Source organism: Mastigoproctus giganteus, chromosome 13 (assembly GCF_048544385.1).
Source record: "Mastigoproctus giganteus isolate SK-2022 chromosome 13, ASM4854438v1, whole genome shotgun sequence".
Classification (NCBI taxonomy): domain Eukaryota; kingdom Metazoa; phylum Arthropoda; class Arachnida; order Uropygi; family Thelyphonidae; genus Mastigoproctus; species Mastigoproctus giganteus.
In genome coordinates, this window is record NC_143587.1 from 110,566,919 (window position 1) to 110,586,286 (window position 19,368).

The 19,368-nt window shown below is 38.0% G+C and overlaps 1 protein-coding gene across 1 annotated transcript in view; it reads right to left on the reverse strand.

Annotated features, from left to right (window-relative positions):
• Window positions 1–19,368, reverse strand: part of LOC150076359 (protein bicaudal C homolog 1-A-like) — a 195,523-nt gene that overhangs the window by 104,459 nt on the left and 71,696 nt on the right. The window lies entirely within an intron of this gene.

Genomic DNA, 19,368 nt, shown 5'->3' on the forward strand with positions numbered 1-19,368 from the left:
GCAAAAAAAAACATCCCGCCAGTGCTATCACCAGTTTCGCTAAAGTGTTGATAAAGAAGTTTTGCCTTTTCACGAATGATGAGTGAACTTAACGGAATTTTATTTTGAATTCGGTCTTCTATCCACAGATTTAAAGCTTTTCCATTTTTTTAAATTTAACATCATGAGTTACAGAGCAAATTTTTGAAGCAATTAGCGTGGTTTCACGGACACTACGGCAGATTTTTTCTTCCGATTTCTTGATTGATCATACTGTTGACTCATTGATTTTATAATGTTTTGCCACTGAGGAGACACTTTCACCTTTAGAAATTTCGTCTAATAACTCAATTTTATTCGCTAGTGTCATCACCTTCTTTGATATTTTCACATTTCTCTTTTTATTCGTAGCCATATTTTTGTAGGGGTTAGAAAGAACTTGACCACAATAAAGTCACTTTCTTCCGTTAATGCACTCGAAAAAGTCTGTTTTACACTGCAAAAAGGTAGAGTTATCATTTTTGTAAGCATATCAATTTATAAATTGATAAATTTATTCAATTTATAAACATATAAATTAAAATCAAACGACGAAACCTTCCATGACTAACACATACTGAACAAGGATTAGCGAGAAACATCCACGCTCGCGATTTTTTCTCCCCTCTCCCCCCACCCACTGAGCGCTGTTTTGACCAGGAAAGATAATTTTAGCCACGCCCATGTTTTTTATGGCGGAAAATATTCACGGCGTTTTAAAATTCACATTTTTTAGGTTTCATTTTATATTAAATCGGCGATCGCGAATACGCGAAACCGCGAATACAGATACCGCGAATAGCGGGGGTTTACTGTATTTAAAAAATAAAGTGTGGGTGCTTTATGCTAAGCTAAGAAGAATGATAAGAACTGATTGGGGGATAAAAGGAAGAATCTTCTTTATGATTGTTTATTTGTTCCCATCATAACTTACTCTTCAGTGGCTTGGTTGCACAGGATAACAAATTCTATTGTCATGAAATACTTGCTGTAAGTGCAGAGGTTCGCTCTCCTACGTATGACACGTGCTTATAGGACGGTGTCGACAGATGCTCTGCAGGTTTTGGCTGATCGACTACCGGCTGACTTGCGGACCATATTTTCATCATTATTATATTGTACCAAGAACAATATAAGAAAAACAGTGTTGATTTACACTTGTCCTGATTCACATAAGACATACACTAGATGTAATCTTAAGGATGAAAAGGTAAGAATAAAAAGTGAATTAATGGCAGTATGGCAACAAAGATGGGACACGAGCGAAAGAGGCCGTGTTACCTATATGTATCTTCCCAAGGTGGACATATTGAATGTGCAAGCAAATCCTTGGCAGCAATTTGGATTGCATGCCACATTTCTAATTACAGGACGCAGACTGGCCAAAAGATTATGAGTTAGGACTTGCAGAAAGTGATTTATGTTCTTGTGGACAACAAGAAACCAGTGCACTCATTATGTTGCATTGTAGTAGTTAGGTTGATTTGAGAAATGAGTTGGAGGTGTGCTTAGGTGGACTTGAAAAAGGAAATCTTTGGATCATGTTCATGGATAGGGCTCTGTTTTGGTATTTTAATAATTTTGTGAGTTTGATTTTTAAGCGGAGAGCAAGACAAAGGCTAGATAGTAGTACCAGCCTCCCCGTGGCTGGGGACGGTAACATAGTCCATTAGGATATGTGAGACGACATTAGCTAAGACTATATCCTTCATGGCTATGGCAAAGAGGTATAGTGCTCTCCTTTGATTGAGTGTTGTTTATGAATTTTAAATTGTTTGATGTTTAATGAAATGTTTTAACACATTCAAAATTTTTCACTGATGTAGCATAACCCACATATAAGACTCAGCTTAGAAAGTGGACATGCTGAAGGTGTACTGAATGAATGATGTACAGTTACCTTGTGTGACAGTTGTACAAAAAAAAAAAAAAAAAAAAAAAGTAATGATGGCATTAGCATTTAGTTTGCTGAATCCATTTAAAGCCTTAAAATACACCGATGAGCCAAAACATTGACTACCTAATATGATGTTAGTCCTCCACGTGTAGCCAAAACAGCTTGTATCCGGTGAGGCATGGACACTACAAGATTTCTAAATGTGTCTCGTGGTATCTGGTACCAACATGTAACCAGCAGATCCTTTAACTCCTGTAAGGTCCATGGTTGAGACGCCGCAGATCGGAGTTGCTGTTCCAACACAAACCACAGATGCTCGATGGGATTGATGTTTGGGGAATTTGGAGGCCAGGGCAATACATAGAAGTCTTCATGTTCTGCGAACAAGTCTCGAACAATCCAGGCAGTGTGGCATGGCGCATTATCCTGCTGAAAGACGGCACTGCCTGAGGGGTGTACCTGGTCGGCAATGATGTTTAGGTAGGTGGTAAACATCAGAGTGATCGGCACATGGATGACTGGAGCCAGGGTATCCCAGCAGAACATTGCCCAGAGCATGACACTGCCATCACCAGCTTGCTTTTGTCCCACTGTGCACCCAGATGCCATCACTTCCCCAGGTAAACGACGAACACATACCCGGCCATCCACATGGTGCAACAGAAAATGATTTGTCAGACCAGATGACATTCTTCCAATCACTCAAGGTCCAGTTTCGATGCTCGCGTGACCATTGTAGGCACTGTCCCCGGTGAACAGTGGTTGTTAGCATGGTCACTCTGAGTAGCATGCAGCTACGCAGCCCCATTTTCAGCAGGATTCAATGTACTGTGTTGTGACACATTACTCCCATCACCAGCATTCCAATTACTGGCAAGTTGTGCCTCAGTCACCCTTCTGTTGCCACATACCATCTGGGAGAGCCTTCGCTCACATCGGATGAGCACTGGTTGTCCAACACCTTGCCAGCGGTTTGTGGGTTCCCCCTCCTTGGACCACTTTCAGTAGGTACTAACCACGGCTGACAGTGAGCACCCCACCAGCCGTGCTATTTTGGATATGCTCTAACTCATTTGCCTGTCCTTACAATTTGCCCTTTGTCAAACTCACTTAAGTCCGCTGCCTTTCCAATCTGAAGAACAAAAAGTAACACTAATTAATGGAGCTCAGTATCTGGTGATTTTTATATCATGTCCTGACCCGCACCGTAGTTCACCTGCAGTTGCTGCAATTTGTATAACGACTTGCTGGTCATAATGCTTTGGCTCACTGGTGTACTTCAATTGGGTCCTGTCGCAGATACCTAGTTTCCACAGAGTATTCTACAGACATAGTAAAGTCAACTGTGAAAAACTGGTTCAAACAAATTAAACATAAACAAAAGTAATTTACATATGTTCAGTTGCAGGTGAAAAAGGAGAGCCATTTTAGACACAGAAATATGATTAGGCCATTTTCAGAAATGGAGGAAGGAGCTGAAGGATTTCCAAGGATATGAAAATTTCCCCATGGAAAAAAAAAAACACTAAACCTCTTTTTACGCGATAGATATGTTCCTAAAAATTACGCATACAAAGAACTACTGACTCCATAGAAAAAAATGAAGATTGGTTCCAAACCTGAAATATAAGCAAAATAATGAAAAAAACAAACATTAAATTCATTAAGATCATAAGATTTTTATTTACATTTCATAGAGGACACACATACATACATATATCATAACGTAAGTTGGTCACTCACACACTAGCAATGCTTTTGTAGATTTATTGGATGATTGTTTTCTACATCAGCATGTTCGGGAGGCAACTAGAGGTTGTAATATTCTTAATTTGATTATCAGTAGTGATTCTTCATGCATTAAGAATCTGCAGATAGAGGAAACACTAGGTGGCAGTGATCACAGTGTGCTGAAGTGGGATTTACTCAAAGAGGTAACTACCATCAGGGGTAAAGGAAGGTTATTGCTTTCGTAAAGGCGACTATGATGGTCTGAGACAGTATTTAAATTCTATACAGTGGGACTAACTGATAATGTTACCAACAGCAAATTCAAAATGGTTAGCATTCAAAGAACTTATCTTGGAAGCTACTAGGCTTTACATACCAACTAAGAAATATTGTTCAAGGTTGAGGCCTAAATGGATGTCAGATGAACTAATGACACATATGACAGAGAAGAAAAATGCTTAGGATACATATAAATTAACATGTGACACAGAAGCCTATGATAGATATAAGTTGATCTGTAACCAAGTTACAAAGGAGGTTAGGCAGGCGAAGGCAGATTACGAGAAATTTTTGGCAAAAGATGCAAAGAAAAACAGTAAAGAGTTCTTTTCTTATGTAAACTCTAGAAGGAAGGGGATGAATTAGATTGGTATTGGTCCACTTGATATCGATGGTTCAACTGTTGATGACCCTGCTCAGGTAGCTAACAAACTAAATGAATATTTTGCATCAACATTCACACATGTCGAGTTATTCAGCGAGGGGAATGCCAGAGGCGCATTCAACTCTGGCAGAAAGCAAGATAATCTTGAAATAACTGAGAGTAAAGTGGAGGAGAAATTGTTGAAGATAAACACAAGAAAGGTGCCTGGGGTGGATGGGATCTATCCAGTTATATTAAAGGAGGCAGCAAAGGAAGTAAACAAACCTTTAGACATAATTATGAGAGCTTCCTTGGACTCAGGGGAGGTACCCATAGACTGGAGATGTGCAAACGGGACCCCAATTCACAAAGGAGGATCAAAGGCTGACACAAGTAATTACAGGCTCGTGAGTTTAACTTCTATTCCAGGAAAATTAATGGAGGCACTGGTTAAGGAAGCATTGCAGGATCATCTGGACAAGACTTCAGTTATAGCTTGGACACAGCATGGTTTTGTTAAGGGGAAGTCTTGCCTGACCAATTTGATTGGATACTATGATGCAGTCACAAAAGAACTGGATGCAGAGAATAACTTTGATATTATATACTTGGATCTTAGAAAAGTTTTGATACTGTTGCACATGGAAGACTGCTGCACAAATTGGAGAAGTGTGACATTGGAGGCAAATTGCTGCTATGGACAAAGGGGGTGGTTGAGGGGGAGAAGACAAAGTGGCAATCATTGGACACTGCTCATCATGGACTAATGTTATTAGTGGAGTCCCTCAGGGTTCAGTGTTGGGTCCATTATTGTTTTCTGTATTTATAAATAATACTGATGATGGTATATCAAGCTTAATGTCCAAGTTTGCAGACGATACAAAAGTTGGCAGGGTTGTTAAGGACACTGCTGCCGCAATAGGATCTGGAAAGGTTGAGCAGATGGGCTGAGAGGTGGCAAATGAAGTCTAACATTTACAAATGTAAAGTACTACATATGCGAAACAGCAACCCCACAGCAATGTATCAACTCTGTGGTACTACACTGACAGTGGTAGAGAATGAAAAGGACCTGGGAGTAATTGTGCAGGCAGATATGAAGTTCTCTGAGCAGTGCAGATGGGCTGCAAGAGTAGCTCACGGTGTCTTATCAATGATATAAAGGAATTTTTCTAGCAGGGATAAGGAGATGATTATTCCCTTGTATAAGGCAACGGTCAGGCCACACCTTGAGTACTGTATACAGGTCTGGAGGCCTCATTTCAAGAAGGATGTAGAGCTGCTGGAACGAGTACAGAGAAGGGCAACAAGATTAGTGAATGGAACAAAGGGGTGCTCTTACGAAGAAAGGCTTAAGTTTTGCAAATTACAGTGTCTGGAGACTAGGCACCAGCGAGGTGATCTGATAGAAGTGTATAAAGGCTTGAATGGTTTGAGCATGCTTAATGCTGATGGAATTCTGCCTCTTGCTCAGAATAATCACCTGAGAGAGCATAAATTCAAATTTAGGAAAGACAGATGTAGGATAGATGTCCGGAAATTTGTCTTTAGCCAGCAGGTAGTTGGTTGGTTGGTAGAACAGACTTCCATCCGTTGTTGTGGAAGTTGATAGCCTAAATAAATTTAAGGCTCAGCTGGACAGGTATTTCGAACGAACGGAGGGGTGTAGTGGAAGTTGTTTTTTTTTTTTTTTTTTTCTGGCTGATGCTGCATAAGCTTGCTTTCTTGCATCAAATGCCTCTACTAATGCTAATGCATTTTAATAACTTAAAAAAAAAAAAAAAAAAAAACATTCATTTCAGTTGTTTGCTAAGGATTCTATAAAAAAAAAAAAAAAAAAGTTATTTGCCATCAGTTTCTGACAATAAACGCAAAAGCTTTTGTTTTCGTGAGACTGTAATATCACTAGAACTACTAGATACAGTCTGTCCTCGTATAGCACGATAGTTGTGTTCCTAGAAACCCTCGTGCAATGCAAAATCGTGCAATATAAACAACAGGCCCTATGGGAAAAGTGGGGTTAGGTGCCGACCACCCAAGATTGAACACACATTTGGAACCAAAACATTACCAAGCACAATAAATAATCCGGTAATTTTAATCGTTATAAAATATGTAAGTATTTTATAACGATTAAAATACGTAATAAAAAATATAATATTTTTATTATAATATAATAAATATTTTTTATTATATTATAATAAAGTATTTTTAGTATTTTTTAATACTAAAAGTATTTTTTACGAATAAAACACTTATTTCATTCGTAAAAAATTTATTATATTAAATAAAATAATCGTAATAAAATACTTACGTATTTTATAATATGTAAGTATAAATTATAATACGTAAGTCGTAATAAAATGCTTACATATTTAATTACAACTATTACGTAATAAAATATTGCTAACGCTTTTGCTTCTATCGTAAGCAAACTTGTTTTTTGTTCGATTTTCTATGCAAACAGATGACAGCCGTTCCATCTCTTCCAATTCTTGTCTTAATCTAATGGATTTTAATTACACTTTGAGTTGTTCCTGCTATGAAAGTTGTTTTTATTTTCTCCGCATTCTTTGTAATTCTCCGCGTTGCCTCATTTAGGTCTGTAGCACGTGCAATATCACATGGTCTTTCATTTCGCTCAAAGCATTTCACAATTTCATATTTTTTTCTCTATCGACAGAGGCGGACTGGCCATAAGCCTTAGCCGGGAAATTCCGGTGGGGCCTGTGTGATTTTGGCCATAAACTGTAGTATGAGGCCACTATAAATTTTCCCGGGTAAGAATTTTTGATCCAGTCCGCCTCTGTTTATCAATATTGCTTTCTCTCTCTCTCTCTCTCTCTCTCTCTCTCTCTCTCTCTCTCTCTCTGCAGTGTGTCCGCCAGGACGTTTTCTTTTCACACCTTTTAAGTATTTTACTAATTTTTAGGGAATAAAGCGCAATTACAAAACGAGGAGGCATGCTTAAACATAAACAAAGCTGCGGGCGTATAGCAACTGAATAAACAACACCGTAAAGGCCGAGATACACTATTAACACCCCACATTTAACTAAAGCACATTTCTGGGGGTTACTACCATAAAACAATAAAAACAATTTCCAGTTTGTTTCTGCTAGTGGAATCTGTTATAAACTGGTAGTAAACTCCATCTAATTGCATTTGCGATTATATCGATAGCTGGAATCGTGTTGGTTTTTATGTTATTATGGTGAAATGTGTTTCCCCTTCACTGATATAAAACACATAAATACATTTTCAGAATCTTCTTCATTCCTATCGTGTTGCGTTTGGTTGGGGTGATTCCGCGTTCGACTGCCATTTCTTGTAAACACAAAGGCGAATCGTGCATAAGCGAATTCGGTTCGTGTTATATAAGATAATGTTCCCCTATTTATAAATCGTGTATGATCGAATTTGTGTAATGTAAACACATGTTATACGAGGACCGACTGTATGGTATTATCATCATCGACTTCCGCCTCAACTTGTGGAATTCTTCTTGTCATGTCTTGAACAAAAGTACCACTGGTTGTTTCAGTAGTTTTAGGCATGAACTCGGTTATTAATCACTGTGTTGATGCTTTACATAAGTCACGATATAATTCTCTGTATGAAGACATTAACAACTTAAGCTCACGCGAAAACTTCCCAGCATGTTCTCCATTTGGATCATGTCGGGCAAAATAATTGCCTAAATTACTGGCCAGTTTAAGACCTTTAATTATATAAGCAGTAAAAGTAGGATTATCTTGATCATTATCATTAACTTCTTCGCTTTCAGGAGTCTCAAAAACAATCTCCACTATTTCATCTTCGCTAAGAGGTTTATCAATTAACAATTCTTCGATATCTGCTGACGTAAGATCATTGAATTCTTCTCCGCCAATTTCACATGCCAAACTTATTATATTGGGGAATTCTACAGTATGATTGAAGGGAACAGAAGCATTCTCTTTAACACAGGCGGGGAAAATAGTATTCCAGCATGCATTCATAGTTTCTGGTCTCAATTCAGATAACGAAAATCAAACCTGATCAATACAATCCATAACTGAAAATTTTTTCCACACATTCATAACTGACAGTGTTTCATCATCATTTAGCTTGTTCAAAACGAACTGAAATGTTTGTCTGACAATGTTTTAAAAGACGCAATTATACCCTGATCTAGAGGTTGTAGCAGTGATGTGGTATTGGGCGGCAGAAAACAAAATTGCACATTTGGGTGTTCTATGGTAGGATGACTGGGTGCATTATCAAGAATCAAAAGCACTTTAAATTCGAGACACTTGTCATTCAAATAGCATCTAACTTCTGGCACAAAATGTTTGTGGAACCACTCAGTGAAAATATCAATAGTCACCCAAGCTTTTTTGTTGGCCATCCAATGAACTGGCAATTTTTGAAAATCTACGCCTTTCATTGGCCGTGGTCTTAACGATCGATTTATGAGCAGTGGTTTTAACATCCAATCTCCTAAAGCGTTCGAACAAAATAGGAGTGTTATGCGATCCTTTGCTGCTTTGAACCCACCAACAGTTTTTTGCATTTTTGATACGCAAGTTCTGTTTGGAATTTTTTTCCAGAAAAGGCCAGTTTCATCCATATTCCAAACTTGTTCACGAGTGTAACCTCCATCTTCAATTATTTTAGCAAGTTTTTGAGGAAATTCTTTAGCAGCTGTTTCATCAGAAGAAGCAGTTTCACCTTTAATTTTTATATTATGAAGAGCATGTCTTTTAATAAACTTAGCCAGCCAACCATTGCTTGCATGAAATTCATATTTTTTTCTAAATTCAGATGAAGTATCTGGCTGCAGTTTTTTAATCTGTTCACAAAATCTCAATGCTGATGGAATTTCCGTCAACTGGCATTCTTTTTTTGTATATTATCTTCTATCCACATCACTAAAGCTTTTTCGGCCTTTTCTAGAACATCTCTTGTGTACGATGATAATTTCACACTATTTTGTACCAGAACATACCGCTTTTCTAATAGCCTTTTCATTTTTATTTATAGATCTGATAGTTGATTCATAGACTCCAAAATGCTTACCCACAGCCGTCACACCTTCCTCAGTTTGAAGACGATCTAAAATTTGAATTTTTATATCCAAGGAAATGCCTTTCCTTATTTTTTTGGTTATCGGCAACATCATATGAGGGCTGGATTAAAATCTTCGATTAATGAAATGAAAGTTACATACAATGTAGCTTACCATTTACTATTTCTTGGCAAAATTATTTTATAACGAGATTTTAATTTTGATTTCACTGAAAAAATGGAAATGCAAAAAATGCAGTAACTGTGTTTTTAACACCAAATTCAAACTGCTAAGAACTGCTTTTTTATGCGCAGTCAGTTATGTAATTTGGGGAATTCCCAATAAATGAAATTTCGTAACAATTTTCTAAGTTGATACAAGAAACCGAATTCAAACGGCAAACAACTGCTGTTTTTTTTTTTTTTTGTTTATGAGCAGTCAGTTATGTAATTCGGGGAATTTACAAATTTTCTTAATTGAAACAAGAATGCAATTCTACGAAATTCTCAGAATTTTCTTGAATTAGGAATTTTTTCCTAACTTAGACTTTAGGTTGGTCACGTAAAAGTGAATAAAAATTGCATAAAAAATTTTTTTGATATCCCAATTCACGTAACTCCGAATTCGAGTAAAAAAAAATTCGCATAAAAAGAGGTTTAGGTGTGTTTTGAATTCCTGAGGAGTAAAGATATGGTTTTAAGGTGTACACATTTCCTTCTGGCTTTGCCTCTGGTAAAGTAAAGAAGAGAGAGTAATATGTGGTAGTGATACAATGAAAAAAAAAAAAAAAATGTAACTACTGAAAATAATAATAAAAAAAAATGCCAAGAGGCAGTTGGACAGAATTGTAATGCAATATTGTATAGGCTTGGGTGAGATCCTATTGTCTAATAGTATGCCACAACATAACCAAAATACTGCCTGGCCAGGGCTCAGGTTTCCACCTCTATTTAGTCTCGCAGATTGATTACATGCATTCACTGATCTTGCTAATCATGGAAGTCAAACTCAACAGTTTGCAGTCTCCCCATTACTTCTTTAGGTCCTCCTTTTTGCATTGGAAAAAGGAGGACCTAAAGAAGTAATGGGGAGACTGCAAACTGTTGAGTTTGCAGTCTCCCCAGTACTCATGAGCATATTTTTCAGTACTCATGAGCATATACATTCAAACCCTGGGGCTTTGCCCCAGGGTTTGAATACAGGTGCCTCATGGCCTCAGGACCTAAAACAGAGAGAGAGAGAGAGAGAGAGAGAGAGAGAGAGAGAGAGAGAGAGAGAGAGAGAGAGAGAGAGAGTGCAAAAACACTAAATATGCTAATGTTTTAGAGTAAAGAAAACAGCAAGTGCAATGAAATTATTGTACTTTACAAAGCTCATGAAAATCAAAGAGGAAAATACAGATAAATGCTACCACATGACATTGCTCTTACTAAAAGCTTCATTTGAAGCTTTTTTTTTTTTTTTTTTAGTTGAGCCATTTCTTACCAACTGTTTATAGTAATGTATAGATACATAATTTTTATTGCAGGAACTGAGATAGTGCCATGCCCACAGCAAGTGGCCAGGGGTTTAATCAAAAAAAAAAAAAAAAAGATTGAAAATGAATAATAGGTGAATTTATATTAAATAAAACAGATAACAGTATACATTCATTCTGTAAATCTAGAAAAAGTTAAATTATATTAAAATGAAATTTACAATTAAACTTGAATATTTCAAAAAACCAAAAGTTTTTCTGACTTTTTCAAAAAACCAAAAGTTTCTGACTTTCAATGACTCACTTAAAACTATGAGAAACTGATGGGAAGTTTTGTTTTAGCAGATACAATAATTTCACATCAAAGTGTTGTTTTTTTAAATTACATTAATAAAATTGCAGGATTTATACTGGGTTCTCTTTGGACCCGATTCCTCAGATATCTAAGGCTGAATTTCAGCCTAGATATTTCATATCCAGGCTTGAAAACTGACTTAAGGCCTGTTAGAGGTACAAGGACCTGGGTGGTCATCCATCCCCCCCCACTTTCAGCATCTAGGTGAATTCCATCATCAGTTGACCTGACCAGAAATTAAATTCATTCATCATTCATTTCTTTATTGCAGGAGCTGAGACAGTGATGATCAACAGTTTTGTTTTAGTTTAATGCACTCCTATCATTACTACTGTAATGATAGGAGTGCATGAAACTAGTAATTTAATGGAATATATAGTTATTCCATTAAATTACTATTTATCACTCCAGTATATCCCTTATAACTATTTACCTGTATGTGGTATGGACAGACACCAATTAAAAGTCAAAAATTTGACTGTGTGGTTTGCAAAAAATTGCATTCAAAATAAAATAGACATAAAAATTTCCATTTCATTCTGAATGCAAATATTTGCTAAATTACTTTACCATTATGTGATTTGCCCATAAAACAATATCATTTTTCTATAAATTAATACAGCTACTATATATACTAGATAGCTATATCCAGGACCACATTAAGGGAAACGGCCTGTCCTCGAAAGAACTAATCAAGGAGTCTGGACAATTAAAAGAATCCCCTTTGATCCCCAAGGTCACGCTGCTGTATCAGAACATCCGCAGTTTAAGGAATAAAATTGAAACCATGGACAAAATTCTGTTATCGAAAAAGTTTGATATGCTTTGCCTCACAGAGACCTGGCTAGAACCCAGTGAGCATTACATTGCAGCTATGACTCCAAGTGGCTATGGCTCTGTACTCACACATCCAGAAATAAAAGGAGGGGAGGAGGAACATCACTATTCTACAACCAAGCCATCCTCACCCTTGAGAACAGCATCTCCAGTAACTCAGATGATTACGAGGCGCTCTTCGCATTGCTGAAAATGAGGTCCATTTCCATTGAAGTCATTGTCATTTACATACCTCCCAATCCTAAACCAGAAACAATGCAAGAGGTGACTAACTGGATCCTTCACCGCCACATCTCATCAACAAAAATTGTTTGTGGGGATTTCAACCTCCCGCCATGTCTGGAACACATGAAAAAAATTGCTCCTCACAGCTTGGTGTGGCTAGCCTTACTATAAAAAACAAAGGCCCCACAAGGGGTACAAACCAACTGGATCTGATTTTCACTTCTATTGCCCATACGCTTGACTCTTCAAGATGGTTACTTTAACTCTGACCATGACCCAATCCTAATACAACTAGAATCACCAACCCCAAGTTACAACCCAAAAGGACAGGTGATATAAAGGACAATCAATAGTCCAAAATATCTGGATGTTTCCAGATGCATTACAGCAGTATCTCTCATCCCATGGTATGTCCTTGAATCCTGCAATACTCTACTAGCAGTCAACCTGTTAACTCAATGGATTATTAAGGTAGCTCAATACACTGCCTCAAAGACAGTCACTATCACTCCCCACTCTAGAGCATGGTGGGCCCCACATCTAAAATCCAGCTTTCAACTAAAGCAGCAACTCCATAAGCAATGAAAGCATCCTGGTGAAATTAATAATAGCCTTTTCAAGAAAAAGAGCCATTTTCAATCACCAAAAATCCCAGGCCATCAAGAGCTATTTTGATCGTTTGCTAGAAATAGGTAAGAAACCATACACAGAACAAACTACCAGTTTCCCAGAGCAATTCAACCCCCGAGGTGGATTGACTTCATAACTAGATTTGAAGACGTCGTGGGATCCAGCAGTAACCTCGACCACATATTCAATCATGACAAACAGAACTCTGACACCTATCACCATATCCAAGTACGAAATCTTGACAGCCTTGAATTCAACCACATCAGCTGTGGGTGCTGATGGAATACCGCAGCTCATGTTGAGATGCCTGGGACCATGTATCACAAGCCTCTTGTTAGCATCTTTAATGCAGTGCTGACCAGCCACATCTTCCCTCATCAATGGAATGTATATCTGGTAAGGCCACACCCGAAAATAAGAACACTGTCATTGGAAAAGCACTTCAGACCCATCTCCAATTCCTCATGTCTCCTGAAGCTACTAGAAAGAGTCCTCCTTCCAACTAATAACTCACATACTTCCAGATGCCCCACCACAAATTCATTCTTCATTACAAAATAGGTCCACAATTACCAATCTTCTTGCCACCACCACCCACAGCACCCTTAACAGCATTTGAGAGAAAAGAACTCCTCATAACATACCTTGACATCGAAGCAGCTTTTGATGCTGTTCAGGTACCTGCCCTCCAACAACTGCTTGAAGACCACTACTCTATAGGCGGGGATGCATTGCACTTCCTCTCATCACTCATTCTCAATCTTGCCATCATACTCATCATTTAAAAAAAAAAAAAAAAACTATATTAAGCAAATATCTACAGGAGTACCAGAGGGCAGAGTCCTCTCTGGTCTCCTCTTTACTGCCATTATATCCCCTTTCATAAGCCAGGGACCAGATGTATTGTCTAACCACCATCTTGGATGGTGGTCAATATTTAAAAATATTGACCACCATCCAAGCAAACACAAACCCTTCTAGGATCACAGAGGAAATCAACAGTGTCCTCCTCGCATTAGCAGGCTACCTTAAACAATTTGGCCTTAACATTAACCCAGCGAAGTCTAAGTGCATGCTCTACTCAGTGAAGAAAGAAACAATCACTTTGCCCAACATCATTGGAGTTTCCATCCTGACTGTTCCTTATCACTTAGATTTGGGGGTTGTCTTTGACACAAAACTCATATTCAACAAGCACATGGACAAACTCATCATTTGTGCAGTGCACCTGAAATGGAGAGCAAAATACCTGCATTAAGTCTCAGACGGGGTTACAGCAGTAAAATATGTCAGGACCATTACTCCCCACTACCTCATGCAGCTGAAATCTGGGCATCAGCACCCAAGATCAGAAAACCCATCTGGGCAGCAGAATATTGGCTTCTCAAATGGGTCAAACAGGTCACTACCCCACGTTCATACAACTGAAATGGCCCAGATACTGGGAATCCCCAGGTTGCCCTCTCTCATTGATGAAAAAAGACTGATAATCACAGTAAAGATGTTGACCAGTCTGATCACATCTCCTTCATTCTGGGATCTATGCAGCTGGAGGATTCCATCTGCCCAGCTCACAGCCACCAACTATTTGCCCTCTATGTACGCCTCTATCTATCAGATCGTTTCCAACCATACCAGATGCTCGGATGAATCCAGGACATCGACGCTGACCTTAAGAAATTTGCTGTCAACCGACAATATAGACAAGGGATACTCTGCCCAACACACTCCATAGACTGAAATGTCAGCTACATCTGCTAATTCCCTTAACTAATACAGGGAATAGCGACCACAGGGGATGTTGCACCACCATCTCTTGACGAAGCATTGCAACTCATCAACAGAAGTGAAACTGCCCTGGTTGGAGACCCCCCCCGTGAATTAATTAGTGAGCATAATGGGAAATGAGCCTGACAGTGTGAGTGACAACCATCACTATTGTAAACTGCATTTTTCATTTTTGTTTTATCCCTATATAATTTAATTCATCTTGTTTTTGGTTCTTTAATGTCTTATAGTATTTAATGTTATTGTAACACCTTACTTGTAAACCCCTGGCCTTTTGGCAGTGAAAGGAAAGTTGCAATACTTAACCTTGTAACCAGTTATAGTCAAATGCTGCAATAAAGTCTCTCAGTCTCTCTCTCTCTCTCTATATATATATATATATATATATATATATATATATATATATATATAGAGAGAGAGAGAGAGAGAGAGAGAGAGAGAGAGATGTTTCTTTGACTACCATATGGATATTTGCTTTTGCCATTTTATTGCTGCCAGTAAAATTTAAAAAATATCATTTAGCTATTCTGAAAATAGGGCATAGTTACTTTTATTGGTTTTCATAATGAAAACTAATGGATAACAGCGATTCAGAAATTAATTTTTCAGTGAACCAAGTTCTGGGTCAACAGATATTTTCAATTGATTGGATGATACTATTTCATGATGATTTTAGTATAACTAGATAATTTTGTACAGTAATCATCTGACTTATAAACACCATACATTCCTGAAAAGTAGTTCATAAAACAAAAGCTTGTAAATCAGGAACAATTTTCCCATAGATATAATGGTAAACTAAAATCTATTCAAAAAATAAAATCTTTTATTCTGAAAATGCATAATAATTGGGATAGTAATATTTATGTCCTAACAACAAAATTTAACTTCTTAAGATTTTAAAATATCTTTATTGTAATATATAATAGAGACTGATTGCACATGAGGAGTCATTTGTTGTAACCAAGTGGTCAAGTGTGAGGATGATATGCACATGCTTGAGTAACCATGGTTCAAGCCCACATGGCTACTAGAATACAATGTTTTTATATTCTTTATCTTTTGAACTCCTCTAACCTTGTGGCCATCCTGGAGTATAAACAGAAATTTTATATTATGAGTTTAATGATAAAGTTACTCCATAAGATTTTATATCCAAGTCCTCCAATTTTTCTTATCTCACTCACCAGTTAGAATATTTCTTCATTTATTTTACTTAACACACTTTACTTGGTCACAGTGATAAGTCCATAGAAAGCCAAGCAGAAATGGCAGATGAGTTGAACTGATACTTCTCATCGATACTTACAGTTGAAAAAAAAAAAAGAAAAAACTTGAAATTTTGGGGAATGTTAAGGAATCAGAATGCTGTAAAATAAGTGATCTCAGAGAAACATTTGTTAGAAAAGATAATGAAATTAAAGGAGAGCAAAGCACCTGGGAAAGATGGTATATATTCAGTTATAATTAAAAAGTTTCATATGACTATAACAAAGTACTTTTAATGAGAGAATTATTGGACTCCAAGAAAGAGTCCCTTGAACTGGAGAAGTGCTAGTGCTTTCCCATTCTGAAAAAGGTAGTTAGGAAGAGGAGGCAGGTAACTATAGGCCAGTAAGTTTTACTTCTGTGGAAGGAAAGATCTTGGAGTCTGATTAACGATGCAGTCTAGGACCAATCTTAACAAGGACAGCAATGAGAATAGATCTCTGCATGGGCTTGTTAAGTGGAGGTCATGCCTGATTGATCTGGTAAACTATCATGATTCACTTTGATGATATTGCCAACAGCAAATTCAAAATGGGAAGCATTCAAAGAACTTATCTTGGAAGCTACTAGGCTTTACATACCAACTAAGAAATATTGTTCAAGGTTTCGGCCTAAATGGATGTCAGATGAACTGATGAGGCATATGGCAGAAAAGAAAAATGCATGGGATACATACAAATTAACGTGACACAGACGCCTATGATAGATACAAGTTGATCTGTAACCAAGTTACAAAGGAGGTTAGGCAGGCGAAGGCAGATTACGAGAGATCCTTGGCAAGGGATGCGAAGAAAAACAGCAAAGAGTTCTTTACTTATGTAAACTTTAGAAGGAAGGGGATGAATCAGATTGGTCCACTTGAGATCGATAGGTCAACTGTTGATGACCCTGCTCAGGTAGCTAACAAACTAAATGAATATTTTGCATCAACATTCACACATGAGGAGTTATTCAGCAAGGGGAATGCCAGAGGTGTATTCAACTCTAGCAGTAAGCTAGAGAATCTTGTAATAACTGAGAGCAAAGTGGAGGAGAAATTGTTGAAGATAAACACAAGAAAGGCACCTGGGGTGGATGGGATCTATCCAGTTATATTAAAGGAGGCAGCAAAGGAAGTAAGCAAACCCTTAGCCATAATTATGAGAGCTTCCTTGGACTCAGGGGAGGTACCCATGGACTGGAGATGTGCAAATGTGACCCCAATTCACAAAGGGGGATCAAAGGCTGACACAAGTAATTATAGACCTGTGAGTTTAACTTTTGTTCCTGGAAAATTAATGGAGGCACTGGTTAAAGAAGCACTGCAGGATCATCTAGACAAGACTTCAGTTATAGCTAGGACACAGCATGGTTTTGTTAAGGGTAAGTCTTGCTTGACCAATTTGATTGGATACTATGATGCAGTCACAAAAGAACTGGATGCAGGGAATAACTTTGATATTATATACTTGGATCTTAGAAAGGCTTTTGATACTGTTGCACATGGAAGACTGCTGCACAAATTGGAGCAGTGTGGCATTGGAGGCAAATTGCTGCTATGGATAAAGGGGTGGTTGAGGGGGAGAAGACAGAGAGTGGTAATTAATAGACACTGCTCATCGTGGACTAATGTTATTAGTGGAGTCCCTCAGGGTTCAGTATTGGGTCCTTTATTGTTTTCTGTATTTATAAATGATATTGATGATGGTATATCAGGCTTAATGAGCAAGTTTGCAGACAATATGAAGGTTGGCAGGGTTGTCAAGGACACTACTGACACTATGCTGCTGCAACAGGATTTGGAAAGGTTGAGCAGATGGGCTTCGAGGTGGCAAATGAAGTTTAACATTGACAAATGTAAAGTACTACATATGGGAAACAGCAACCCCAGAGCACCGTATCAACTCTGTGGTACTACACTGATAGTGGTAGAGAATGAAAAGGACCTGGGGGTGGTTGTGCAGGCAGATATGAAGTTCTCTGAGCAGTGCAGACGGGCTGCAAAGAGTAGCTCATGGTGTATTGTCAATGATATATAGGAATTTTTCTAGCAGGGATAAGGAGGTGATTATTCCCTTGTATAAGGCAATGGTCAGGCCACACCTAGAGTACTGTATACAGGCCTGGAGGCCTCATATCAAGAAGGATGTAGAGCTGCTGGAACGAGTACAGAGAGGGGCAACTAGATTGGTGAATGGGACAAAGGGGTGCTCTTACGAAGAAAGGCTTAAGTTTTGCAAATTATAGTGTCTGGAAACTAGGCACCAGCGAGGTGATCTGATAGAGGTGTACAAAGCCCTGAATGGTTTGAGCATGCTCAATGCTGATGGGATTCTTCCTCTTGCTCAGAATAATCACCTGAGAGGGCATAAATTCAAATTGAGGAAAGACAGATGTAGGATAGATGTGCGGAAATTTGCCTTTAGCCAGCGGGTGGTTGGTAGGTGGAATAGACTTCCATCCCTTGTCGTGGAAGTTGATAGCCTAAATAAGTTTAAGGCTCAGCTGGACAGGTATTTCGAACGAACAGAGGGGAAGTGGTTATTTTTATTTATTTATGTTACTTTTTTTTTTTTGGCTGATGCTGCATAAGCTTGCTTTCTTGCATCAAATGCCTCTACTAATGCTAATGCTAATGATGTAGCCATTAAACAGTTGGATGCAAGTAACAATTTCAACATTATATATATCTAAACTTTAGTAAACCTTTTGATACTGTTCCTCATGGAAGGCTGTTATATAAAACTGGAAAAAAGAATTAGGGGTGAGACCCTATGCTGGATCACAGTTGGCTAAAAGATAAGAGACATAGGGTTATCATAAAAGTCTTAAGAATTGACCAACAGAGTCCTTCAGGATTGGTGTTGCATCCATCTGATTTCTGATTTTCTTAAATGACATTGATGAAGGTAAGCTGTCAGTTTGCTCATGGCTTGAAGATGGGAAGGGTAGTTAACAATTCAAGCCTGTCCACACTGCTCCAAAAAGATAGATTGGCTGTATACATGGCCTGAAAAATGGCAAATAAAGTTTAATGCTTCTAAATGTAATGTTATGAATTTTGGGACTACAAATCTTAGTCACATATAAAGAAAGAGGAGCTAGAAGTGGTTCACTTAGGTGTTATGATTTGGCCTGAAATGAAGTTTTCCAAGGGTGAAAGCAGGTGGGTAGGAAGGCACATGGTGTCCAGTCTGTGATTTATAGGGTCTTTTCTATAATTAAGGAGTAGGATGTCATTGTCCCTCTTTGGAAGTTGATTTGACCACATTTGAAATACTGTACTCAGTTCTGGAGACTGCACTTAAAAAATAAAAAATCTTCTGGAGAGGGTTCAGTGAATGGTAACCAGATTGATAATGAGTGCAAACCAATGCACACATGAAGAATTCAGTATATAGGGCGATTCACTACCAGTGCGACAAACTTGCAGGAGGTGTAGGGGGCACACAAAGACAAATCGGAATCAC